Source organism: Hibiscus syriacus, unplaced genomic scaffold (genome assembly GCF_006381635.1).
Source record: "Hibiscus syriacus cultivar Baekdansim isolate YM2019G1 unplaced genomic scaffold, ASM638163v2 tig00112507_pilon, whole genome shotgun sequence".
Classification (NCBI taxonomy): domain Eukaryota; kingdom Viridiplantae; phylum Streptophyta; class Magnoliopsida; order Malvales; family Malvaceae; genus Hibiscus; species Hibiscus syriacus.
The window spans coordinates 406447-434441 of NW_024063351.1; the positions used below are offsets into that span (position 1 = coordinate 406447).

Below are 27995 nucleotides of genomic sequence, written 5' to 3' on the forward strand. Positions count from 1 at the left end.
AACTCTTATAGGAGAAGTTGAGTGAGACGACCGAGTCAACAAGGCAGAAAATGGAAGACATGAAGCTGAGAGGTGAAGAAGGTGGAAGGAAGACTCACAGTGATGCTGGCCATGAAGGGTTGACGGAGACGATCGTGGTTAAAGTTAAAGAATCCCCAGCAGGAGCCATTTATGCTACCTTGAAATCATCGGATCAAACTTTCAACGACGTTGGGCGTGTTGACGAGGAAGGCTTTATACGTGATCGCTCGAGCAAAACCAAAATGTGATATCGGATCGGACCAATTATGCCCATACCCTTCGTATAGGGTTCAATATTTATGTTACTTTTCATTTTGAGCTCTGTTTGTTTATGGTTTTTGTAATGGAAGTACTTCCTTTTTGTGGGTTTTTCTAAATAAAAAAAAAGGGTATGTATTCCGGAACTACATGTGGGTGCTTTAGCCTTGTTTTAACCTGGTAAAATTTCCAAAATTTATTTCTTCCTCAAGTTAGTCCGTCACATCTTCCTCTCTTGGTCGTTATCATTATCTTGAAATGTCATTTCTTTTTATTTTATTTTATGTCATTATGATTTGAATATGACTGTTAGCTTTGTGCGAGGAATTGAATTTTCAGCTACCATCTTTTTTAAAGGAAGAAAAGATACATTCTGAATGTTCATTTCCTTGTTATCCAATTTTTCCGGTGAAAAATTCTCCAAGTTTGATTGGTTTAATTTGTGTTATGCTCGTTTCCTAGGGTTTTCTCAAATTGCATGAAGAATTATGTGATGTAAATGCTAGTTGTTTGAATTCGTTAACGATTTAATTGACTGATTGAATGGTTAGTTACATGTATGAACATCTATTAGAGTCAGTACGATTGAATTTCCTTTGGGAAATTGACATTATCTCCTGTGTTTCTTAGGTTGTGCTGAAAGTTGGTAGAATTTCTACACCTTTTGCTTGACTGTGTTATGTTGGTGTGTTAGGACTGAGCTTTGCCGGTTTAGCGGTGCCAGGATATACCCGGGGAAAGGCATCAGATTTGTTCATTCCTATTCTCAGGAGAATTCCGGTCGAATTCTGATTTGAAGTGGTTGATATTATATAGTTCTACTGGCAATAAAGTTGTGATCTTCTTCGATTTTTAGGTGTCGTAGGTGGGCACGGAATCGTCGACATGAATTTAATGGGTTAGAGCCGTCACCGTTCATTTAAAATTAGGTTGATCGGATACCTTAATTTACCATTTTACTTGATATACATTTTACCAAAAATTTAATAGGATCCGGGAGTCGATTACAGTCAAAGAATGATTAGCACCCTTGAACTGCCATTTCAGTACACATTTAATTTTCCGGTTGTCTTAATTGCGAAAATTAAAAGTTAAATAAAAATTTAAAGGTTTATCTAAATTATTTACCTTTGACCGATTGAAATTATCCCTAAAAAAATAAATTAATGTTAAATAATAAAATAAAATAAAACAAACAAAAAGGATGTTAAAAATAAATAAAAAGGAATTTTAAAAAATTAAAAGTGATAATAAAATAAAATGAAATTTAAAAGAATTAATACTAGAGTTAAAATAAGATAAAATTGAAAAGATAAATCAAATTAGTGTGAAATAATAATGTAAAATGAAATAAAATAAAAAAGTGAATGAACGAATTAAAAGAAAAATCGAATTAAAGGATTAAATTGAAAATAACTAAACATCAAAGATTAAATTGACATTAATTACGGGTTGTAAGAAAATATAATAAGTTAGAGGGCTTAATTGCATAAATATAAAAAATATGAACATGAATTAAATTAAAATAATTCAAAAATTAAGGGTAAATTCACAACAAGTGACCAAAATAAATTACACTTCAAACTTCTAGGGACTGTAAAAATAATTTAAAATTTTGATATTTGCACTTTAGTTCTCTATATATATAATCCCTAAAACCCAAAATTATCTCATATTTCACCCATTCCTTCAAAAACACTCTCCTCTTTACAAAACTCTCTCAACTCTCCCATAGTCGGCCACCCTCTGGCCTAGAACACCACCGCCAACCACCGCTGCTTCACGACTTCGGCCGCTAACTCCGATGGTCAAAAGCCTAAAATTCTACCCAAAATAATATCCTTGACACCCAAAGTAAAACTCAAGCCCTAAATTCCCAAAACAAGCCCTAAATAGTGTAAATCTAAAAAAAACTGTTTGGTTTTTACCTTTCCCGATGAACTTTCCAACTTCCAACTGCTTCTTCTTCTCTAAAGAGGCTCCCATGTGTTCCCGCTGACCTTTGATGAGGAAAAGCTTTGCATTTTGGTTTTGGTTTCGAACGTTTGTGACCTTGTTTTTTTATGTTTTTTGCTTGGTTGCTTTCAGTTTTGGCCGAATGTTGCTAGTGTTTGGTGGTTTTTGGTTGTTATGGTGATTATGCTTCCTTTTTTTATTGTTCTAGTTGTTGTTCTCTTCGGTTTTTCTCTGGGATTTTTCTTGTGTTCGATAGCTTTGGTGGGGTGTATTTATACCCCCACCGTCGGTGGTTGTTTCTTCTCCCAACGTGAAGGTGCAATCCCAATATTTGGGGGATTTTGCACGTTGTGTTTCGGTTGGACTTTGCTTCTATATTTTTTGAGAAAATCGGGGAAAGTTTTCCCCTATTTTGCCTCTATTTCATTTCGAGGATTCTGACCAACTAGCCACCGGAAACCGGTCCTGGATTCTCGACCTAATGCCTCTTTTCTTCTTCCTATACAGCGCCTTCTCTAAGTGTGTGTAACCCTAATTCAATTTGGGTTAGGTCAGGCCCCTTTAATTGGGTTTGTTTTTGTGAGCTTCCACCGGGCTTGCTAGGTTAGGCTACTCGGTTGGGCTATGTTTTTGGACCTTTGGTCTCCTTCTCGACCCGGATTAGACCTGAAATAAAAATAAATAAATAAATAATATATAATAAATAAAAAGAAAGATAAAAATGGAAAATAAAATATATGTATTAAAACTATATAATATATTTCAAAAACTATATAATATATTTTCAAAGATTATATATATTATATACGTTTTCAAAAGCCGTTTTTTAAAAAAAACTATATATATTTTCAAAATAATATGTTTTCAAAAACTATATTATATATGTTTTCAAAAACTATATTATATATGTTTTCAAAACCATTTTTATAAAACAATATATTATATGTTTTCAAAAATATGCATTAAAAAACAATATTATATATGTTTTCAAAAACCGTTTTTTAAAAGACTATATATTATATGTTTTCAAAAATATGTTTTCAAAAACTATACTATATCTTCAAAAACTATATTAATTATATATTTTTGAAATTATTATATATATTATCATATATATTATATGATATAAAAAAGATCTAGATGAAAACATGTGTCTACAGCTGACCCTCTTTGCCCATTATTGTGTAACGAAAATAGGGCAAAGACAAAACGACACAAATTTTTGTTTGGTACAAATGGACTTGAAAGCAAGCATGTTCCTATGAGGGTTGTTGATCTCTGAGTTTAAAATATGACTTAATTTTACAGTCGACTCTTTTATCGAATATCCACCGTCGCGGAGTTAAAATTCGACTTAAAAATAGAAGATAGCTCTATGTTGTTGAGCCACAATACGGGTGACTCATTCATCGTAAAGTTGAGTCGATCTTGAGATGTCTTTGAACACGATATCCTTCGTCCTGAAGTTGAAATTGTGGTTGACCCCTTTGTCATGAAGTTGAGTTAGTCGAGCATGATATCATTCGCTATGAATTTGAAATCTAGCTTGATGCTTGGATTAGGCGGTAAGTCCCCACCGTCTCCTTCTAGCCTAATATTCGTTGTGAAGTTGGAATTTGACTAGATGACCTTAGTTGAGAGATAGTTCCTTGTTGTTGCAGGTGACTCCTTCGCCGTGATGTTAAGTCGATCTCTTGGGCACGATATTCTTCGTTGTGAAGTTGAAATCGTTGATAACTCCTTCGTAGTGAAGTTGAGTTAATCTTGGATGTTTCAAGCATGATAGTTTTCGTTGTGAAGTTGAAATCTAGTTCGAAATCTAAACTAAAAAGTGGTTTCTTGTTGCCAAATCATAGTCAACCTTGGTATTCTTCTTGGCTTAAAGACCTCGATTTGAAATTCAACTGAAAAGTAGTTCCTCGGTGCTACCATGCAGTTGATTCACCCTCGAACTGAATGGAATCAAACTCGAAAGTTTTTGTTGATAGAAAACTTTTCTAGACTTAAACTATGCTCTAAATTAGGCTGGGAGATAGTTCTTTGTTGCTAAATCACAACCAAACTAGGTATTCTTTTTGGCTTAAAGACCTCAATTTAAAATTCAACTGGAAAGTAGTTCCTCCCTGCTACCATGCGATTGATATGCCATCGATTTGAATGGAATCGAACTCGAAAGTTTTCGTTGACAAATAACCCTTCTTGTCTTGAGCTATGTTGTGAATCTGATATGATCTTTGGATGATTCCCCTTCGCGGGAAAGTCATGTGATATATTTTTCAGGTGACCCCTCTTTATGAGAAAGCCAAGTGAGTTAGTCTGTCAGCCGGATATCATCCGTCATGGATTTGAAATATGGCTCGAAAACCTTAGCTAGAAACTAGCCACTCGCTATTGAGTTAAGCTAAATTGAATTCGTTTTGAATTGGCTCTCGAACTCGTCGAACCCGATTTGAAGTTGATTCTAAGATCCATCGATCTTTCTATAGGTCAAGTTGGTTGAGGTGTAGCTCATCGCAGCTGAGCTAAGCAACCACCATCAATTTTTTGAAGACGGTTTTGAATCAAGTATCATTCGTCGTGAAGTTGAGACTTAACTCTAAAATTGAAAAAATTATGTATGCGAAAAATGATAAATGTGATTCTCTTAAGTATGTCTAAGATGTATGCACAATGTGTAACATCCTCAATGCCGGGTTAGTAACCAAATTGTAAAATTTTAGGAATTGGTGATTAAAGTGGGATAATTGAATAGTTCAATGATTTATTGGAAATATGATTAAGTTATTTAGTAATTATTGAATGAAGTAAAGGGTAAAATAATCATTTGACATGGAAGATTTTTATTTTCCTTTATTAGAGATAAGGAAGCCCACGTGGAAGAGAAAAGAAGGCAAAATAAACTTCCAGATTTCTCTTCTTCTTCTTCAGCCGTGAGTCACCATGGCAAAGGTGAGTTTTGTGGTTAGTTGATTGTTTGTTGAAATAAAAGTTGGTTTATGATTATTAGATGATAACTAACCTTAAGGAAAGCTTAAGTTATCTTAAAATCAAAGTATGATTGAGTTAGGAGGGATTAAAGATTTGAGGTTCTTGGGTGAAATCTTGAAATAGAGTTCATAACAAGAGTTGGAAGTTAAATTGGAACTAAAACATATTGCAAAGTTGGTTTAATTCTTGAGTTACATATGAGGAATAGAATTTTGAAGTTAAAGATGGTTTATATGGATATAAATTGGTTTAAGCATGTGTTTATGAGTTGAGAACATGAAAGGGGATGAAAGATGAAGCATTTAAGTTGATTTGAGTAGATTTTCAGGCTTAAAAATGAATTCTGGGCTATGTGCATCGTGCACATTCAAGGTGCACCGATGCATCAAGGGTAAATTTTCAGAAATTGTTCAGAGTGTATCGATGCAAAGGAAGTGCATCGATGCACCTCTTAAAAATGGAAACATCGAATGTAATTAATGCATCGATGCATAAGGAGTGCATCGATGCACACGTTAAGGGATGCATTGATACACGGTAGGATGCATCGATGCACTTCAAGGGGAAATAAAATTATACATTTCTTTTGGTCTAAAAAAAATGATAGATTAGTGTATATCAATTGGATACTAATATGTATCAATGTATGATCATATAGATATCGAGCACGAACAAGTCCCGGAACAATTATCAAGTTAAGATTCGATCGAAAGAGATGAAAGAATAAAAGTGGATTAAAACTTAGTGAGGCCAAGGTGAGTGCATATGCATTAGTATATGATGTGTGTGGAAAAGACTCGCGATGAGTCTACTTCCAACATTTGATTACATGATTTTATGAATATTAATATGGGTGATATGATTATTATTTATGCATGAATATAGTCATCATAGGTGTTATATGTGAACATGTGAATTATATGAAAAGTGATATGAATTATATGAAAAGAAGCTATATGTCTACATGTATATGTTAAAGAAGCTATGAGCTTATATGAACATGTGATATGAAAATGTATATGTGAAATGATATAAGTGAAAATGCCCATGTTATGTGTAAAGAGAGCTAGAGGTATAGTTGGCATGCCAAGAGTCGAGGGTTCTACGTGGTCCTTCGGGACATATATGTATTCTTTGGAACATTTACAGGGTCTTGTGAGACACATATGTGATCCATTGAAATATGTATATGGTTCTTAAGGAGTGGTCCTTCGGGACAAATACAATACATAGGTCCTTCGGGACAAAATTCATAGCCCCTAGTGGGACCCCATACGAGCTGTGGTGACAGCATAGTGCATAACCTCAATAGACTCACATATCTACAGTTCTCACAGATGTACATGGGCTAACAAAGAGATATCAATAAAAATATATTACATGTAAAGTATATGCTTTTGTGATATGAATTGTATTATATGATTGATATGATGAATGATGTGTACATTTGATTAAATGAAATGATATATTATTTTGTGTGATAGCATGACAAGATATGTTCATGCATGATTAAGTAGTTAGAATTATTTTAATGTGTTTAATGCCTCACTAAGTCATAGACTTAGCGTGTGATTGTTTCACACGTAGGTTACCGAAGTGAGAAGAGTAAAGAGAAATGTGGAGCAAGACAGGTCAGTTCTCCTTACCAAAGGTCAGATCAGAAGAAAGGTGAATAATATGTATTTTAATATATAAAGTTCTAGTTGGCATTTATTCAAAATAATACATTGTATAAGCTCTGAATAGTTCGATAAAGGTTTTGAAAAGTCAATGTGACACTTCAGACTCAGATCCGGGTCAGATACGGGTTGGGGGTGTTACATAATGTATTAGTTCTTGTTTTATTTCTTCGACAGAGTCTCATTCTTTGTCTGCTGGTATTATCTTTAGAATCGAGCATGCCCTAGCACTGTCAACTTTATGGAAAATATCTGACATTTTCTGATTTGTTAGTTCAATCAAGTGATCTTGCACTCTTGATTGTATGGATTAATTTTAATCCAAAGATTCTTAAGCGTTCTTTTATCCTTTGTTTACTCAAGGGAGTAAGACTCTTTTGTATTTCAGTTGATGATCAACTACTGGAACTGGTTGAATCATCATCATAGTTGACACATCAATATTCAGTGCAATGCTTCCTTACGTGGCTTGGAAGCTCAAATGGAAACTTCTACAGCCAAGTCTACCTACTCCAGTATCTGTAAAATTATTCTGATTGTCATGAAAAAAAACTGACGAACAAAAATGCATGTTGTCTTGAAATTATATCAAGCACCCTCAGTTCTTCTTGTAAGTTCTCAGCTTCTTTTACTCGTGGAGTACTTTGAATTTATTGCATGGGAATCTTGGCAACAAATCTTATCTTATCATCAGGGCTTGTATTCCTGTTGTTTTTCTTTGATATGACATCCTCGAGTACAACAATAAACTCATGCTTTAGGAGGGACCCGATAGTGAACGAATTTCTTATCACCACGGGATAAACTCTTTCCAGCCAACTCATTGTTGTAGGTCTCTTAACCTTATTGGACGACTATCTTTATAGAAAAGAGAGACACTGTGCTGGATAAAACAACCATCTGTATTGCTCATACTCACTTTAAAATGATTGGTTAGAATGATTATTTTTTGTCACCTTGATCTAGTATCACATCTGGCCATGGATTCCAACATCAAGCTTTGTTTTGATAGAAACCACGTTAGGAGGCACGGGTGGTGGAAAAAGAAGATATTGGAAACCTGGAGATGCCCCGCATCATTTTAGGTCCTTCAACCAATTTTTTGAGAACTATGTCTTGATGAGATATATCTCAAGTTTTTAAAAGGTTTGGTATAAAAATGATGTCAGACCAATTGAAACAAGGTATCAGTTCACTGAATATCAAATAAACGAATCACACAAGTTGTTTTCAAAAGTTATAGCCATTTGACAAGTGTCAAGATCCATGGGTGATATGAGAAGGCAAGTGATTTGGTTTTGATTTTCAAATAGGATGTAAACAAAATAGTGCAACTGATGCATTCCACTGTAAGGCCCTTTAGAGAGTATTTCTATTTCAGTTCTTAAGAATCTTCTATTTGTTCAAGTTTCGCAGACTCATTAAGCAGAGATAACGCCGAAATATCGATCTAAAAACAAAACCCCTGAGTGCTTTTATGTAGTCAACTATAACATATATTTCCTGACTCCCTTAGTCCATATTTAATCGAAATTTAATTTCAAATCCACGCTTATTTTAGGCCTTATCATTTTTCTTTAAATTATACTTTGTTAAACTTGATGTCCTCGCTTTAGATTTTGCTGGGAGATTCATCTCGACACATAAAGACAAGTGTCACGATCTGAATGTACTCGTATTCATAAAGTTAGGGAACTTAACATTGCCCATTACTTTAGCGGAATACCCTTAGTTAAAGGATACAAGTGTCAAAAAGTCTTTGACTTGAAAAAATCAAACGAAACTCACTTCATAAAGCTCAGATATTACTACCATAACAGCTTAGACATTACCTCCGAAGATTAACAACCTACTATTTTTAGCGGAGTGCCCCCAACATTGTTAAAATTATCATTCATTAATATCAAATTAATTCTTCGATTTTGAGATTTCCTAAGTTTGTCAAGAAGAATCTATTATAGTCTGAGTGTTAGTGGAAATCAAAAAATTTCATCTTTAGAGCTCAATTCCTAAGCTACTGATCTAAGCAAAATTTGTTTATTCCATCATTTCATTTGTAAAAATTGTATATCATCACAGAATGTCCTTAACAAACATGCAAACTAACTAGTCTTGCAATGTCATGCATTGGAGATGACCCATCTTGTCTACTTCCATACTTGTACGCGTGAGAAAACATTTTTCTTTTTTCGGGTAAAAGATATGAATCTTATTATTTTTTTTAAAGGAATTTGATATTGACATATGTCAAAATGCTATAACCTCATTTCTCAAAATATGAATTTCATTATACTTGATATTCATTGAATTTCAAATAATTCTCTAATACTCAAAGAAATTTCATTTTTAAAAACAAAAGGTTCAAGCATATAAAAGATAAATTCAAAAAAGACATTATTTTATAGGCAACACAACTCTGTGGTAATAGTGATGATCTCTTCTTGTCTTATCCCAAGATACCCCATTCCTCAATTACGACATTCACTTTTCATATGCATCTCCAGTTGCACAAACATCCACTTCAAGAGTGTTCTTGCTTTCATCATAAAATTCAAGCTCTTTTCTGTCCATCATTAGCTGGATCAAGGCTCTAAATTCGACATATTCTTGTACATCATGTTCGTCCTCGTTGTGATAGCAATAATGAATGTCACCTTTGATATCTGATGTGCTATGATGCGGTGCAAGAAACCCCGCATTTATCATTTGTCTCCATACCCAAGCCAGAGGTGACTTCAATTTGGAAACAATGATTTTGACCTTCTTACCCTTCTCATTGGTGATTGCATTTTCCTTATTCTCTTGGTGATTAGACATAGGGTTTTGTGCAGTGTTGGGTAATTTTGAATTATTGAAATGAATCCAGTTCATGTTGCGTATTCTTTGTATAACCCTCTTAAAGGCGAGACAGTTTCCAATAGCATGCCATAGAACACTGCCATGATATTCATAGTGTGTATTTTCATCATACCACCTAGGGTATGGGGGCTTTAGAGGTTCCTTTGGATATGATGACACCACATGTGTGTCAAAAAACTATTGATAAAGCTCCTTATATGTCATGGGAATAAGATCGAAATGTTACTTTCCTCTTTCTCTCCTTGGTTCCCTCAAATCTTGTCTAGAAGTACCTGACAGTACAACTACAGTTGGTTTTGATTTAGAGATCTTAACACTTTTGCTGGTGTTGAAAGCGTTGATGTTGTTGATCTCTCATTCTCTCTTTTTAATTGGATGTTTTTCACTTGACCTACCTCTTTTTGTGTTTCTTTGCTTAATGGTTGTTTCCACCATCTCTTCGGCCATCATCAAATCAGAAAAATTCCTGGATGTAATTGCAACCAAATGCCATAAGAAAGGAGTATTCAGTGTATGTACGAAGATGTTCTTTGTTTCTTTTTCATCCAAAGGTGGATGAACATGCACATTTAACTCCCTTTCTTGCTGTGCATATTATTTGAAATTTTCGTTATACATTTTCTCTATATATTGCAGCATGACACGATCTGGTCTCATGTCAGTTACATGCTTGTATTACTTCAAGAGCGACTTGGCGAGATCTTTCCAAGTCTTGATGTATGAATAGTTCAGCTGATTGTACCATCGGATGAATGAACCTGCCATGCTCTCCTGGAAACAGTGAATCAAGAGCTGGTCATTATTGACATATCCTGTTATCTTTCGACAGAACATGGTAATATGGGCCAAATGGTAACTTTTACCATCAAACTTCTTGAAATCTGGGACTTTAAACTTAGGAGGAGTAATCAAATCTGGGACCAAGCTTAGTTCCAGAGCATCAACTTCGTAATAGTTGTCCTCTTCTTTAACTTCTTCATTTTATCTATCAAATGCTTGATCTTTTTCTCCATCTTCTTTGCTTTGTGCTCCTAATCAATGTCTGGAATATGATAATCATCCATATTATTTTGAGGGTTGGTTATATAAGTTTGTTCTTTTGCAACATATGAGTCCCCTTAAAGTCTTGGTAAGATTCCAGGTGAAATAACTAACTGTGGAGTAGGTGATACAACCACCCCTTCATATACCCCTGCCCCATAAGCATTCATTTGATTCAGGCCAGACAACCTGGCAATAATCTGGTCAACCCATGAATCTTGGTTCCTAGTGATGGAATCCAAAATATTTTGTTGGTTCTGACTTATTTTCTCCTCAAGCTCTTTTTACAATTTTAGTATATTTTCTTCAAGTTAAGTGATATTAGCTTCCATTTTTTTTCTTTGAACGAGTTTTGTGAGGATGAGGTGTGTCCAGTGCTTGATGAAGTGTGTCCAGTGTTTGTTCATTTTTTGATGAGACATCTTTTGTTAGTTAATTTGAATGTAAAGAAATGAAAATGCAAAAAATATGCAAAAATGCATGATGCATGAAATTTTTGAGGCATTGATCCAAAACGTGTCTGTTATTATAAATAGTCTTTATTGGGACAAAAGTGTTACTTCTAAGAGACCAAAAACAATTCAAAGGTACATTCTAGCTAGATCTTCTAGACTCCAAACGGCTTCTAATAGGTTGATAAGTCTTTTTGCTTATTCTGTCACTGGTGGAATACCTTGTCCAACCACCTCGGCTTCTCTTGCCAAACTATGTAAGGGGTGTGCTGCTTTTTATACATACTCTAAGAAGCCTTGAATGATTGCATCTCTAGCCTTCACCCTTTACTGAGCCTATTCCCAAAAAAAAAAACCATTGGTGTCCTCCATCAAAAGGAACAATTTGGAGTTCATTTTCCTACTTCTTGAATTTATCCACAATGACCTCCAATTTTGCTATAGTTTATTCATCCTATTCCCGTTTCCTTTGAATGGACTTTTCGAGATCAATTACCTTTTTTCATCAATCCTTATTTTTGAAAGGCTTACTCTTGATGTATTTGATGAAGACCCAATTCATTTTGATTCCTTTACAATGTAACAGGGTAGTGTACTCCTCAATTGTGGGTAACATGTCTTCTTGGTTGAAGGTAAAGCAGTTTATCCCGGATTCTAGAATTGCACCAAGGCTCGAATTAGGGATTCATCTATTTTGACATAGAGAAGATATACGATATTACTGTATCGTTAGAAAAACTTCTGTTTCCTGTCAGCTTTCCAACAGCCCCAAATATTCCACAATTCCTGAGTATCATTTTGTTTGAGGCTGATGGAAGCGAAGCCAGCTAGGTTTAACTCATAGTTGTCTTGCAATCTGTCCCCTTTTCCTTCAGAGTCCTTTCTGACCATAGTCGTACTTCTACATTCTTGACCTCTTGCATTATAATTCCTTTTTCCATTAATGCCAACTATCCGGGTTTTAACAAACACTTTTGTAGATCAACACCTTTAAATGATACAAATAAAAAAATGGAAAGAAAAAATGAAAAGAAATAAATTAGTAAAATAGAAATAATAATTAAAAATAAAATTAAAATTTCCTACCCCATATAATATTTATCCTACATGTTTTTTATTCCCACCCGGATATGTTCTCTATCCTGCATATTTGAAGAAATTCTAACCGCATACATTTCTAATTCACATTATTTTAACAGAAAATAAAATAAGAAATAAATCAAGCATCATAGGTTTTGAAATGAAGTTTCAGGGTGGGCTCTAATTCCTTACAGCATCACAGTTTGATTCTAAAAGATGTACCTGAGTTCTCCTTGCTGGTGCCCATTTGGGCCTACCAAACCCACGGTCCTATGCCCATTACAAGCTCATATGGACTAATTTAAACTCGAGAGAATATATTCCCTTATGTTTTTACGGAGAATAAATTCACATGAAGACATAAGGTATATGAATCCCGAAGGTTACTTGCTAGGCCTATAACGGAGAAAAAATTCCCACGATGGCGTCACTTTCACCTCTACTAAAAAAGAGGTTTGGAGCTTGGGAATAGAGCTTGAGAATGAACGAATTTTGAAAAACTAAAATCATTAAAAACATCAGTATAACTATTTATTCTAAAAATAATAATCAAAAGTAAATAGTAAGGTTCGAAAGGATAAATTATAATTTATACTTATAATTTTCGCTTAAGAAGACAACCGGAAATCAATTTTGGTCTGACTCACTTACCAATCCCCAGTGTAGTCGCCAAGCTATCGTAATTGTCCTTCGGGTCAGCTTGGAATCGAGTTTCGACTTGAATTTTGTAACACCCCAACCCGTATCTGACCCAAATACAAGTCTGAGCTGTCACATTAACTTTTCAAATCGTTTATTTTTACAAAATAGCTGAAAATTCAAATTTATATTCAAATAAACTGAATAGTTTACATTAAATACAATAATATTGTTTTACAAAACCAATCAGAGCATAATCAACTCAAATCTTTTATTATATTCCAACTACATTCATTATAACAAAATACAGACAATTCAATTTTTTTCTTATCTAATCTTTGAAAATGAGAAGCTGACCTGACTTGTCTATCTTTGATTTTCTAGCATCACAAAACCTAAGTGTGAAACACTCACACGCTAAGTCATTGACTTAGTGAGACATATAAAACGTCTAATGGAAACTTTAACTACTTAACAATGCATGAACATTTTATACAATAACATCGTACAAAACCATAACATATTTCATATAAAAAAAATGCATATTTGTACATATACCCTTATTATCATCATCAACATCATTATCTACATTATTATCTTTAATCCATTTAAACATATAATCTTGTCATTAACCTCTACAAAACATCATATAATGCAACAATCATAATATATTTCATCAAGCAATTTAGCATAACATTACATAAAGTTTATTTATATTATCTCTTTTAATAGCCCATGGTACAATTCTGAGAACTAAAGATATGTGAGTGCATTGAGCTTGTGCACAAATGCAGTCACCACAACTCGTATATATTACACTAAGTGCCATATAGAATGTCCCGAAAGACCATATAGATATCCTGAATGACCGCGTAGAAATGTCCCGAATGACCGCGTAGAACCCTTAACTCTTGGCATGCAAATTATACCATCAACTCTCATATCACATAACATGGGTTTTACCATTTATATCATTTATTCTCTTATTTCACATAGCCAACCAGTCACATAGATCATATCTCATAGCATATATCACATGTACATGTAATCACATAGATTGTATCATGTAACTTATATTTGGTTCTCTTATGTTCACATATATCATGTAGCACATAGAGCCTCATCACATAGCTTGTATTACATATTCATATAATCACTTATGATAATATCATATGACTTATATCATTTTCTCATATTATCACATAGGTCAATACTATTTAGCTTATCTCACTTTTTCATTTAATCATATAAGCCACTTATACCCATTCACATAAATTATCACATAATCATATATTTACATAGATCATGTAGCACATACAAGAACATGTCAACACATATACTCATGTACACATAAAAATCATATCAAGCACAAGCTTATATTCTTGGCTTCATGCACTATAATATGGGAAATAGACTAATCACAAGTCCAATTTCCATATAATCCTATACCATAGTAATATGCACTCACTGGGCCTCACTAGTTAAAGCAATACTTTGAATTCTCACTTGATCAATCTTATCTCATCGACTCTTCTAGTACTTGCCTTAAATCGATATCAAAAACTCATCGTTGAATGGAAGCTCACGGCTAAAGGGAGAAGAAGAAGGAACACGCCACTTCCAGATACTTATTTCCTTCCCACTTATGTGTATAAATATCTGGAAGAAATGAATTTTAAATTCATTTCTTGCCTAAAAAACAATTTTCCCTTACATCATTGAATATTTGCTAAAAATTCCCAATAGATACCTGAACTTTTTAAAAGTTTTCGAAATTGACCTCAAAGTTTCAAAACTTATATTTTAGTCACTAGCCTAGTTTTTGAGATGTTACAATTCTCCCCCTTAAGAAAATTTGTCCTCGAATTTTCACTGCACAAATAGATGAGAATATTGTATACACATATCATCTAATGTTCTCATGTTGCTTCCTCTACTTTAATCTTTCATGTTTACCATTAATAAACTGACCTTTTCACTCCTTCAATTCTTTACCTACATTCGACCTTTATAAATCCATATAATGTTATTCATCATGTAGACAGTAACCCCAATCCTTATTACTCAAGATCATGAGTCAGTTGATTTCTTTCATCATTCTCTAATTGCCTTATAACATAAACCAAACCTTTATTCTAGTATCATCTCAAAAATAACATGCATGTCCTTAACAACTTGATCAAAGAGAATATAATAATTCGACTGTATCTTAAACTTCCTTAATACATATAAATAAATCATTATCTCTCTGACTACGTCTACTTGACTAAGAAACACAATCTTAAATCTTCGTCAGATATGATTAAGACATACACCTTAGGAAATCAAACAATCTTTTCATATAACCTTACGTACTTTTATAAGAAATGTTCACCTCGTTATAAAAAAATGATGACTTAATCAATTTCTTCATAAACGTCCAAATTTAGTCTCCAAAGAAATTCTGATACAAAATTCATAACAACTCTTCCTCGTTACCAATGAGAATTGAAAATTTTTCTTACTTCTATATCAAACTTATAATCTACACCTCAATATAACCCTTGTCATACTTAATCCTTTAAACTCCATCTTTTAATTTTCTTTTCTATTTATTCGTCAAAAGATAAAGATCTCCTTGTAACATAGGTCATATCTTTTCCTTCATGATCTCTTACTCTTTTCATATCACTTATACTTATCTCTAATTATCAATCTTTATAACATCTTCATAACTTTGATAGTCAACACTACTTGCACAAAACTTTATTCTTTATCGTTTCTTATACTTACATTTCTCCACTTGATTCATCAAGTACCAGATTCAAATACTCAACTAATCCATTTAAAATACTTTTTCTACTTTAATTTACATAATTTCTAACAGAACTTTTAATCCAATTTCTCAAAGTTTATCTTTAAACTTGACTTCTTATCAATTAACCACTTCTTAGAACAAGTATATATTCAAAACCAGTAACAACTCTTTTAATCTAAAGCGTAAACCCTAAACAACCAATCACATATATCATTTTCAATCAAAATTAACTCAGCACAATTTACTCAGCAGCAATTTACTCAACTTATCAACCCCGCATTATTACTCATAGACGGTGCAATTCCCTTGGTTCAAACTCAAAAATTCTAACTTCATTTGTCTTATAAACTGATCACTGATGTACTTATTTTTTAACTCTTCTAAAAACAATAACCACATCACTTGATCTTTTAACATTCTCATGATAACATTTATCCACTATAATCTAGCTTGTCCATGTAGCAAAGAAACTACTCTACTTCAGAGCAACAGAGACCCTCTAACGTTATTCTGATGCGTTTTCATCCTTTTGAAAATAACCCCTGATCTTGTAAAGGCACTCCCTGAGGTGCCCGCTCTTTATCCTGCTTAGCCAGGACAGGTGAATTGCTACCACTATTAGGTCTATCATTTATCGGTTCACTTCAAAAACTCTCATGATCAGATATCTAATATAACATAACAATCTTACTCTAATAACAAAAAATCACACTCCTTATACTATCAGATTAAAAAATTCTTTTTGTTGGCATGTACACATTTTAAGACTCCTTTGACTTCAATTTAAGCCTAGAATCAACTAAACCTTGGCTCTGATACCATTAAATATAACACCCCTAACTCGTATCTGACCCGAATACAAGTCTGAGGTGTCACATTGACTTTTCAAATCGTTTATTTTTATAAAATAAATGAAAATTCGAATTTATATTCAAATAAACTGAATAGTTTACATTAAATTCAATCATATTATTTTACAAAACCAATCCGAGCATAATTAACTCAAATCTTTTATTACATGCCAGCTACATTCATTATAGAAAAATACATACAATTCAAATTATTTTATGATATGATCTTTGGAAAGGAGAAACTAACCTGACTTGCCTATCTTTGCTCCTCTTGCATCACGAAACCTACGTGTGAAACACTCACACGCTAAGTCATTGACTTAATGAGGCATATAAAATGCCTAATGGAAACTTTAACTACTTAACAATGCATGAAAATTTCATACAATAACATCATACAAAACCATATCATATTTCATATAATAAAAATGCATACATGTATATATACCCTTATTATCATCATCAACATCATTATCTACATTATAATCTTTAATCAATTTAAACATATAATCTTGTCATTAACCTCTACAAAACATCATATAATACAACAATCATAATACATTTCATCAAGCAATTTACATAACATTACATAAAGTTTATTTATATTATCTATTTTAATAGTTCATGGTACACTTCTGAGAACTAAAGATATGTGAGTGCATTGAGGTTGTACACAAATGTTGTCACCACAACTCGTATAAATTGCATTGAGTGTCATATAGAATGTTCTGAAGGACCACATAGATGTCTCAAATAACCGTGTAGGAATGACCCAAAGGACCACATATATGTCCCGAAGGACCACGTAAAACCCTCGACTCTTGACATGCTAATTATACCCTCAGCTCTCATATCACATAATATGGGCTTTACCATTTATATAATTTATTATCTTATTTCACATAGTCAAGCAGTCACATAGATCATATCTCATAGCATATATCACATGTACATGTAATCACATAGATTGTATCATATAACTTATATTTGGTTCTCTTATGTTCACATATATCATGTAGCACATAGATCTTCATCACATAGCTTGTATTACATATTCATATAATCACTTATGATAATATCACATGACTTATATTATTTTCTCATATTATCACATAGGTCAATACTTTTTAGCTTATCTCACTTTTTCATTTAATCATATAAGCCACTTATACCCATTCACATAAATTATCACATAATCATATATTTACATAGATCATGTAGCACATACAATAACATGTCAACACATATACTCATGCACACATAAAAATCATATCAAACACATGTTTATATTCATGGCTTCATGAACTATAATATGGGAAATAGACTCATCGCAACTCCAATTTCCATATAATCCTATACCATAGTAATATGCACTCACCTGGGCCTCACTAGTTAAAGCAATACTCTGAATTCTCACTTGATCAATCTTATCTCATCGACTCGTCTAGTACTTTCCTTCAATCAATATCAAGCACTCACCGTTGGAATGAAAGCTCACGGCTAAAGGGAGAAGAAGAAGGAAGACACCACTTCCAGATACTTATTTCCTTCCCACTTATGTGTATAAATATCTTGAAGAAATGAATTTTAAATTCATTTCTTTCCTAAAGACCAATTTTCCCTTACATCATTGAATATTTGCTAAACAATCCTTAAAAGAATATTCCTAATAAATCCCTAAACTTTTTAAAAGTTTTCATAATTGACCTCAAAGTTTCAAAACTTATATTTTAGTCACTAGCCCGTTTTTTGGATGTTACAAATTTAATGTGTTAGAGCCACCACTGATCATTTAAAATTAAGTTAATTGGATACCTTAATTTACCATTTTACCTGATCTGCATTTTACCAAAAATTAATCGGATTTGAGAGTCGATTACAGTTAAGGAATAATTAGCACCCTTGTACTGCTCTTTCGGTACAAATTTAATTTCTCGGTTGCCTTAATTGCGAAAATTAAAAGTTAAATTGAAACTTAAAGGTTCGATCCGAATTACTTACCTTTGATCGATTGAAATTGTCCCCAAAAAGCTAAATTAATGTTAAATAATAAAATAAAATAAAACAAACAAAAAGGATGTTAAAAATAAAAAAAATTTAAAAAATGAAAAGAGATAATAAAATAAAGTGAAATTTAAAAGAATTAATACTAGAGTTAAAATAAGATAAAATTGAAAATATAAATCGAATTAGTGTGAAATAATAATGTAAAATGAAATAAAATAAATATGTGAATGAAAGAATTAAAAGAAATTCGAATTAAAGGATTAATTTGAAATGAACTAAACATCAAATACTAAATTGACATTAATTACGGGCTGCAAGTAAAAATAAGAAGTTAGAGGTCTTAATTGCATAAATATAAAAAAGTATGAACATGGATTAAATTGAAATAATTCAAAATTCAAGGGTAAATTCACAACAGGTGACCAAAATGAATTACTCTTCAAACTTCCAGGGACTGCGAAAATAATTTAAAATTTTGATATTTATATTTTAGTTCTCCTTATATATAATCCCTAAAACCAAAAATTATCTCAAATTTCCCATTTTTTTTAAAAACACTCTCCCCCCATTACAAAACTTTCTTAACTCCCTCCTAGCCGGCTACCCGCCTGCCTAGAGCACCACCGCCAACCGTCGCTGCTCCACCCTTTTGGGCGCAGCCTACGGTGGTCAGAAGCCTAAAAATCTAGCCTAAAATACTCTTCTCGACACCCCAAAGCTAAACCAAATTCCCAAAACAAGCCCTAAATAGCGTAGGTCTAAAAAATCATTCGGTTTTTACCTTTCCTTGTGACCTTTGTAACTTCCGAAGGCTTCTTCTTCTCCAACGAGGCTCCCATGTGTTCCCGTCTACCTTTGATGAGGCAAATCTTTGCCTTTTAGTTTTGGTTTCGAACGTTTTTGGCCTTGTATTTTGATGTTTTTGGCTTGGTTGCTTTCGGTTTGGCGAATGTTGCTTGTGTTTAGTGGTTTTTGGTTGTTATAATGATAATGCTTCTTTTTTTCTTGTTGTGGTTGTTATCTTCGGTTTTTCTCTGGGATTTTTCTTGTGTTCGATAGCTTTGGTGGGGGTATTTATACCCCCACTGTCGGTGCTTGTTTTCGCTCCCAACGGGATGGTGCATCCCTGATATTTGAGGGATTTTCATGTTGTGTTTCGGTTGGACTTTGTTGTCATATTTGTCGAGAAAATCAGGGGAATTTTCCCCCTATTTTGCATCTGTTTCGTTTCGGGGATTCCGGCCGACTGGCCACCGGAAATCAACCCGAGATTGTCGGCCTGATGCGTCCTTTTATCTTCCCATGTGGCCTTTACTAAGTGTGTGTAACCCTAATTATATTTGGGCTGGGTTAGGCCCCTCCAACCGGGTTTGCTTTACTGGGCTTCCACAGGCTTGCTGGTCAGACTATCTGGTTAGGCTCTGTTTTTGGACCTTTGGACCCAGATTGGACCTGAAATAAAAATAAATAAATAATATAATATATAATAAATAAATAAAAAGATAAAAATGGAAAATAAAATATATGTATTAAAACTATATAATATATAATATATTTCAAAAACAATATAATATATTTTCAAAGATTATATATATTATATACGTTTTCAAAAACCTTTTTTCAAAACTATAAATTTATGTTTTCAAAATAATGTGTTTTCAAAAACTATATTAAACATGTTTTCAAATCCATTTTTTTATACTATATATTATATGTTTTCAAAAATATATTTTCAAAAACTATATTATATATGTTTTCAAAAATCGGTTTTTAAAATACTATATATTATATGTTTTCAAAACATGTTTTCAAAAACTATATATATTATATATTTTTTAAATTATTATATTTATTACCATATATACTATATAATGTAAAAATATCCGAACGAAAATAAGTGTCTACAATAGTTCTTCCTCTTTTCCAACTCAAAATGCAAGATGTACTTCCACAACCGTCTGAAGCCATCCAAGCTTACATGGACAGCCATGTATAGGAAGCAACACAAGAAGGTGTGTGTCAGCATTGTTTCTTAAATTTTCTCGTATAATTTGGAAATCCGGCATAAGAATCCATCTGTCAGCCGTGTGTAGCATCTCATTTTATCTCAGAATTTGTATATTTTCATTGTTCTCGTGCCCAATCTCGAATTTGTTTGGTTCTGAATGCCTATATGTATAGGACAATGCCCAAGAGGCAGTGAAGAAGAGGAGGCGTGCCACGAAGAAGCCTTACTCCAGATCAATTGTGGGTGCCACCTTAGAGGTTATCCAGAAGAAGAGGAGTGAGAAACCCGAGTTTGCTATGCCGCCAAGGAAGCTGCTCTCCGGTGTGTATCTTTTTCATTTCACGTACAAGCACTACAGCAAAATCGGCTTTTTGCGGCATTTTTTTACATATAGCGGCGTTTTTAAGCGCCGCTAAAAACACATGCGGCGTTATGACAAACGTCGCAAAAAGCGCCGCTGAAAATAGCGTCGCTAAAGTTCGCGGCGTTTGTTAACGAAAAACGCCGCAATAGGTGACGATATATAGCGGCGTTTGTTGAAAAAATGCGCAATAGGTGTTGCTATTTAGCGGCGTTTGTCTTAAAAATGCCGCAATAGGTGTTGTCGTTTAGCGGCATTTTTCCCCAAAACGCCGCAGTAGGTATCGTTGTTTAGCGGCGTTTTCCCAAAAATGCCGCAATAGGTGTTGTTGTTTAGCGGCGTTTTTCAAACAAGCGCCGCAATAAGCATTGAGATTTAGCGGCGTTTTAAAACGCCGCTACATGTTATGATATTTAGCGGCGTTTGTGGTAAAAAAACGCCGCTAATAACTATGTATATAGTGGCGTTTTCTTCACAAAACGCCGCAAAAGAACCTGACTTCTGGTGACTTTTATTTACAAACACCGCTATGGTTATCTGATTTCGCATATATCATTTTCTATTTTATATTACGTAAATTTAATATTCTATAGCATTATCTAATAACAATAAACTTAAAATTTAATTACGACACAAATTATGTAGAAAAATAAATCAAAATTTATAAAATAAAATTAAAATGTAACATGGTTCAACATTGGTCACTAGAATATCATTGAAAGCTCAACTGACAAAAAAAGAAGGAAAAGATGCATGTTCTGTTCTTGGAACTACCGCAAAATAGTCTCTGCCTCAGTCCGAACTTTTGTATCCACTGATTGGGCAACCAGCAGAAATTTAGTGATCTCCATAGCCATTTTAACTAACCTGCAATTGGAAACAAAAAACACTATTCAACATTGATGAATAGGACACAAATACATCACTAGAGATTCCAGCCAGTTATAACTGAACAATATCAAACAGTCATATATAGTAATAATCATGGTTGGAGCCTTGGAGCAGATGTTGAAGGAACGAACTTATCAAAACCACACAAGTTATCCGGAAAACATAAATCAACATTTACCAAGCTTAATATAGAGTAGAATATCATTGCCAATGATAGGTCAACAGTGACAAATATGCTAAAATAGTGAAATCATACTTAAATCCCTATACTTAAATAAGAATATTAAAATTTCACGTGCATGCAGTAACTTCTTTGTTCAATTTCTTAATCGCTGTCCCTCTCAATGATATTGTCATATTATTTGATTTTGAAGTTCAACCTAAACGAAGAAATAAAAGCATTACAATTTAATGTTTCTAGGGTCTATTTTACAATTACATAAACCCAAAAGTTCTTCAAACCCCCTTCGCACAATCACAGAAATCAAACACAACGGTTACTGAAAATAATAAGATAGAGAGGGACTCATATTAAGGGGGCCAATAATAGTCCCAGTCCATGACTGCATGTATATATCATCAGTATCATCCATTCCATAGCTAACAGTTCCATCCCCAATTCCCTTTTCGCCCATCTCAAGCTCTTCCAGCAATCTGAAATTCCTGGGCACTGCACAAAACCATACATTTTAGTCCTGATGTCATAATTGTAACAAAGTCATGTATGAAGATTTTATGAAGACCGTCCTTAAAAAATTCAGTTCTAAAAAATATTTAAAACAAAAGTTTCTTCAATAGAAAAAAAGTAAAATCCAAGACTAAAAGAAATGGTTGGATGGTATGTCAAAGAATCCAAAACAATCAACAAGATACCAGAAATAACTGAAGTAATCCCGATAGAATACAAGCTAAACCGCAAACATTTGTTTCCAAATGTTCAGTTAAGACGGCTAGCACTCTGTAAACGGATACATATGAATCCCACATCACAAGTACCATTGATTAATCTCATCAAATTCCTTGAGAAGTGGATCAATGGTTTTGATGTATGAAACGACTAAAAGGAAAAAGTTACTTCAAAGCTTGTACAGTCCACGCATCATAGTCAATTGGCTATCTTAGCAAAGTTTCGAGCATTTTAACTGTTATTTCTTCTTCGTTTTGAATATACTCGATCAGTATCAATATTCTTTACTTGAAACAAGGTACATAGACAAATGTTGTTAGATCTAATTAGTTTAAATATATTGCAATGGCTTTACAAAAAAAGTAAACATTCAAGGATCAAGAAGTAAACATTCAAGGATCAAGAAGGCTTTACAAAATCAGGGGAGAGTGGAAGTTTCTCAGTTTCACGTTGCAACATAGAAAAATGATGCTTCTGTATTAAAAGGAAATGATCATAGCAAAACCGCATAAAGGCTACAAGCCAACAAGTATTCGTAATATAATCATATAATGGTACTGTGAAAATTTAATTAAGAATACATGAGTCAGAAATAAAGAGAACATTTACAAGCATTTATACTGAAAAATACATTTATATGAGAGAAAGTGAACAAAACAAAACCAACAATTAAAGAACAATAAACATGGAAAAAGCATGAACTAACTCCGCATTGCAATGAAGACAATCATATTTAAAATGAAGAAAGCAGTAATTCTGGTTTCACCAGTACAGACCAAAATAACATCATAACATAATAACAACAAATGAGTGAAACATTCCAGTGAAGCACAAGAAGTTATATTTTGATCAAGATGGAAATGACCAAATCAGATAATACATACAAGGATGAATATGTTTAAGCATTTTTTATATCAATGAAGTTGTGAATCACCAACGAAAGTTAAATATACAGTGAACTCTGCTATGAAACTAGCACATAACAAAAATTTCTTCTTTCTCCTTTGCAACTTGCTTTTTTTAATTAAACATATAGATTAGTACTTGGGAACTTTTTACTTCCGATTTAAACTTTTTACAACCAAAAATTACACCGTAAAAGCAAACAACCGAATCCAAAAACCCAATTAAACAAACCGGGGCCAAACTTCACACATATAGCACAAACCACCCCAAAAAACACAAATCGAACTCTCACCAATGCACCTAAAAAAAACAGACAACAATGCATCCCGGCCAAAACAGACTCGAAACTAGCTAGATCTAACCATTACCTCTCCTCCCAATAAGAAACTTTGGCATAACAGTAGGAAACGACCCTGGGACAATTGAGTTAAGAACTAACAGGAACTAAAACGGACATGCACTGCACCGCACCCCTAACAGACAGTACCAGTTATATCCCGAAAATGCAACAATAAACTAACAAAAGTGTAAAGATCACACAAATTGTGATTACCTGAAGAGGTCCCGCAGCTGCCAGACTGAACGAATTCTTGTTAAACTGAATCATGAACCTATCAAGAGCGATCTGTGTGTTATTCTCAAACAGCAAGCTGTAAAATATTTGATCATCCTGTCGTGTTAACTGTGCACTGATTTGCAAACCTTGTCCAGTTGATGCTGGTAACAAAATAGGCAAAGGGGGCTGCAATCATAAAGGTAAAGAAAATACAGTAAGTGCAACAATATAGGCATGCATGTTATCTATAAGATACATAACTAATAACATAAAAAGAAACCTAGACTGTTTTGGTGTAAGAAACTTGTTTTTTAAAATATTTATAACATTTGCAGCAAAATAAGACTTCTATCTGGAAAACGAATGCATTCCAGCATACTTACCCAGCAGATGTAGCATGCTGATCGGCGGGGACAATTTGATTGTTATCAAGACCAATCAGATCACCTAATAGATCAGGCACCTGAGGGGGGCAGGGGCAGGAGCTGGCTGGCTAGCAGCAGCATATGGGACGCTACTTGAACTGGTTGGTGGTGATGCACCACCATTGGCAGCATTTGAAAGTGTTTCAGAATACTTGGCATCACTTCCATCAGGGTAGTCATCATCTTCAGTTCTTGGAGTTGCAGTCTTTGTTCGGGTTACAAAAGCATCAGGAGGTTTGTGATAGACAGAAGATAGCGTAGCTATGTTGGCAAGAAGCTCATCAAGAAGGGATGAATCTAATTGATTTGAATCATCACTGATCACAGGTTTCTCAGCTAACACAACATCCTTAGCAGCCTGACAGAACAAATAGAAAATCAAAAAACATCCTCCATGCAATCTAGATGTAGTGTACCTTTAAATAAAGACGCATTCATGTCAGCAAAGACATCTACATTCAAATATCTATCGCGACCCAACTATTGAGACTAGCTACATTCCAAGAGAAGATGACCATACATGGACAGGAAAAACTGTTATATAAAAGATGCATGCTAATAATACCAATATGGTGAAAGGCATTCTAAACCTCAGCTTAATCATATAGTATGCCAATCCTCAGAGCAGTCCTTAGAACGGAGATGAAGGTAATTCGAGAAAAATAGTAATCTAGCCCTTCCCCTCCAAGGTAAGAAAGGAAATAAAGATCAAAATGATTCCTCGGACTTTTTAAACTAAAATCATTGAATAGTGAACTGCAATTGGTTAGAATAAAAACATACCTCAGGATCAGTTGATAGAAGACGCCAATAAATGTATGCACGGTCCCGTAAATCAGGATTGTCAGTTTCCACTGTAGCATTATTCAATACAACCTATAAAAAGTCCATAATAGAAGTTAGATAGGATTTGAGTTTTACTTTGTGGCTTATTTGTGATTCGAACAGGATACTGATACTTGATAATGCAGTATTGCATGTACAGAAGTAAAAAATGACAAAAGGCGTAATTTCATAAAAAGTGATCATTTTCATTAATATTTCGTAGGTACAGAAGTAAAAGAAATATAGTACTAGCATGGAAGATAACAAAAGGCGTCTTAATCCTCAGCTAACTTCTAAATTAGGCTTATTTTTGAATGCTAATCTAATAAGTTAATGAATAAAATACTTTAAAAATATGTGAAGGGAATGTTATCTCATTGATATATATGTTTACTGCAATAGAACAAGATAATGAAGCAACCAGACACTTATTGTAGGCTAACTAAGGTAAGTCAAACCTTTGAAAACATCAATGCAGCAGAGACATTCACTTCGAAACTTCCATTAAACCCTTAAATCCTCAACATTGAAGCTTGCAAAAGAAGCACATCACTAAGCAAGAACAAGAAACGCTTTGAAACCCCAAATATTTTCAAAGATTATCTTTTCACTAAGACCCAAGTCCCCAGTTAGAGAATTTACAGTGACCAAAAGTTAAAACCCCACAACCCCAAAGCAAACAATTAAAATCACAAAGTGTTTCACTTCACTCACTACTCAAAATAAAGGTCAGATTTTTGTAACCCACAATACACTTGTAGAAGAAAGTATCAAAATGGTAAAAACCCAACAAAGTTTCCCATTTTTTAACAGTCCAAAAGCTTTTTTTTCCATTTAAAAACACAGACCACGAGAAAAATCCATGAACAGTGAAACATAAGCTATATAGAAACCCAAGGTTGCATTTTTTTAATGAGAAAAACACTGTAATCTGCACTGTTATGATAAGTTATGAGATAACGGTGATTTGAAAAAAAAAATCTATATACAAACTGAGGACACAACTATTCTGACTCAGATGCGAACAACTCAGATGCTTTAGGGATAATAACATTACTCTCGATGAATTCTGGAAAAAAAAAGTTGAATGGTCTCAAAGTGTGGTGAATTTGTACCTTTTTCTGGCAGGTTTTCCCTAATGGTTTCAATTATTTGTTAACCGCATCAATCTTCTTCCTCACTACGGCAACTTCCTTTCTCATGGGATATGCTACTGCTTCAAGCTCATGAAAGATTTACATGGTTTTATAAGGCACTCTTTATCAAAACCAAAACCTCGCGAAATTTAAAACAAAAAAAAAGGAAAAGAAGAGAAATTGAGCAGTGAAATGAAGGGCGAGAGAGAAAGGTTGGAAGTGAAGGGAATTGGAAAGGAATTGAAGATAGTAAAAGGGTAAAAATGGTATATCAGAGAAAGTTCAAGAGAATTCTAAAGCAAGCAGAAGAAGAAAGCTGTAACTTTTAGGTGTTTCTTCTTCTAGGGTTCAGACGGAGGAGAATGACACGAATAAAATTTCCCCCTTTTGTATTCCCTTTCAGGTTTTTGGGGTCCGTAGCTTGGCTTCTTTAGCTGGATCTCGAGGTTTCATCTTCTTGGATTTGTATTCCAGGTTCATCTATAGAAAAAATGAAAAAGGGTTAAAAAGGGTATGGGACTTGGAAACCATAACCTTGCGTCATTTGTATTTACAAGCGTCACTAAGTACTAATAAATTGCGGCGTTTATTCAAAAAAAGCCACTAAAGTACGGGTCTTTGGCGACATTTGTATAAAAACGCCACGAAAGTACGGGTCTTTGGCGGCGTTTGTATAAAAATGCCACGAAAGTACGGGTCTTTGGCGGCGTTTGTATAGAAACGCCACTAAAGAACAAGTATTTACCGGCGTTTGTATAAAAACGCCACTACAATACGGGTATTTAGCGGCGTTTGTTTAGAAACACCACTAAAGTATGACTCTTTGGCGGCGTTTTTGCTTAAACGCCACTAAAGTACATTATTTAGCGGCGTTTATACAAACATGCCACTAAAGTACTATCTTTTAGCAGCGTTTATACAAAAACGCCACTAAAGAACAAGTATTTACCGACGTTTGTTCAAAAAACGCCGCTAAAAGTGTCGCTAAAAACCCATTTTGTTGTAGTGAAGTTTGTCATTGCTGATTTTGACATGTAATAGGTTGTGTATTTATGGAAATGATCTTTTTCTGTTTCTTGTTTTGTTTTCAGAGAAATCAAGGAAATGATCAAGAAAACAAAGGATGAAAAGAAGGCGAAGAAAGCAGAAGCAGCTTCAAAGCAACAGAAAACACAGGGAAAGAGTATCATTCCAATGGGTGGTGCACCGAAAGGTCCCAAGCTCATAGGGAAAATACAAATGAAGATAATTCAATATGAACTCATAGGGAAAATGTCCAATACTAAGAAAAATGCCCAAACAAACCTGAACATCCTACAGGATCAAATCCTACAAATTAAAGCGTAGGATCT

The 27995-nt window shown here is 33.8% G+C and overlaps 1 pseudogene; it reads left to right on the plus strand.

The window, feature by feature from the left end:
- Positions 1-50: 50 nt before the first annotated feature.
- Positions 51-27990, plus strand: LOC120181046 (annotated as a pseudogene).
- The last annotated feature ends 5 nt before the right edge of the window (positions 27991-27995 follow it).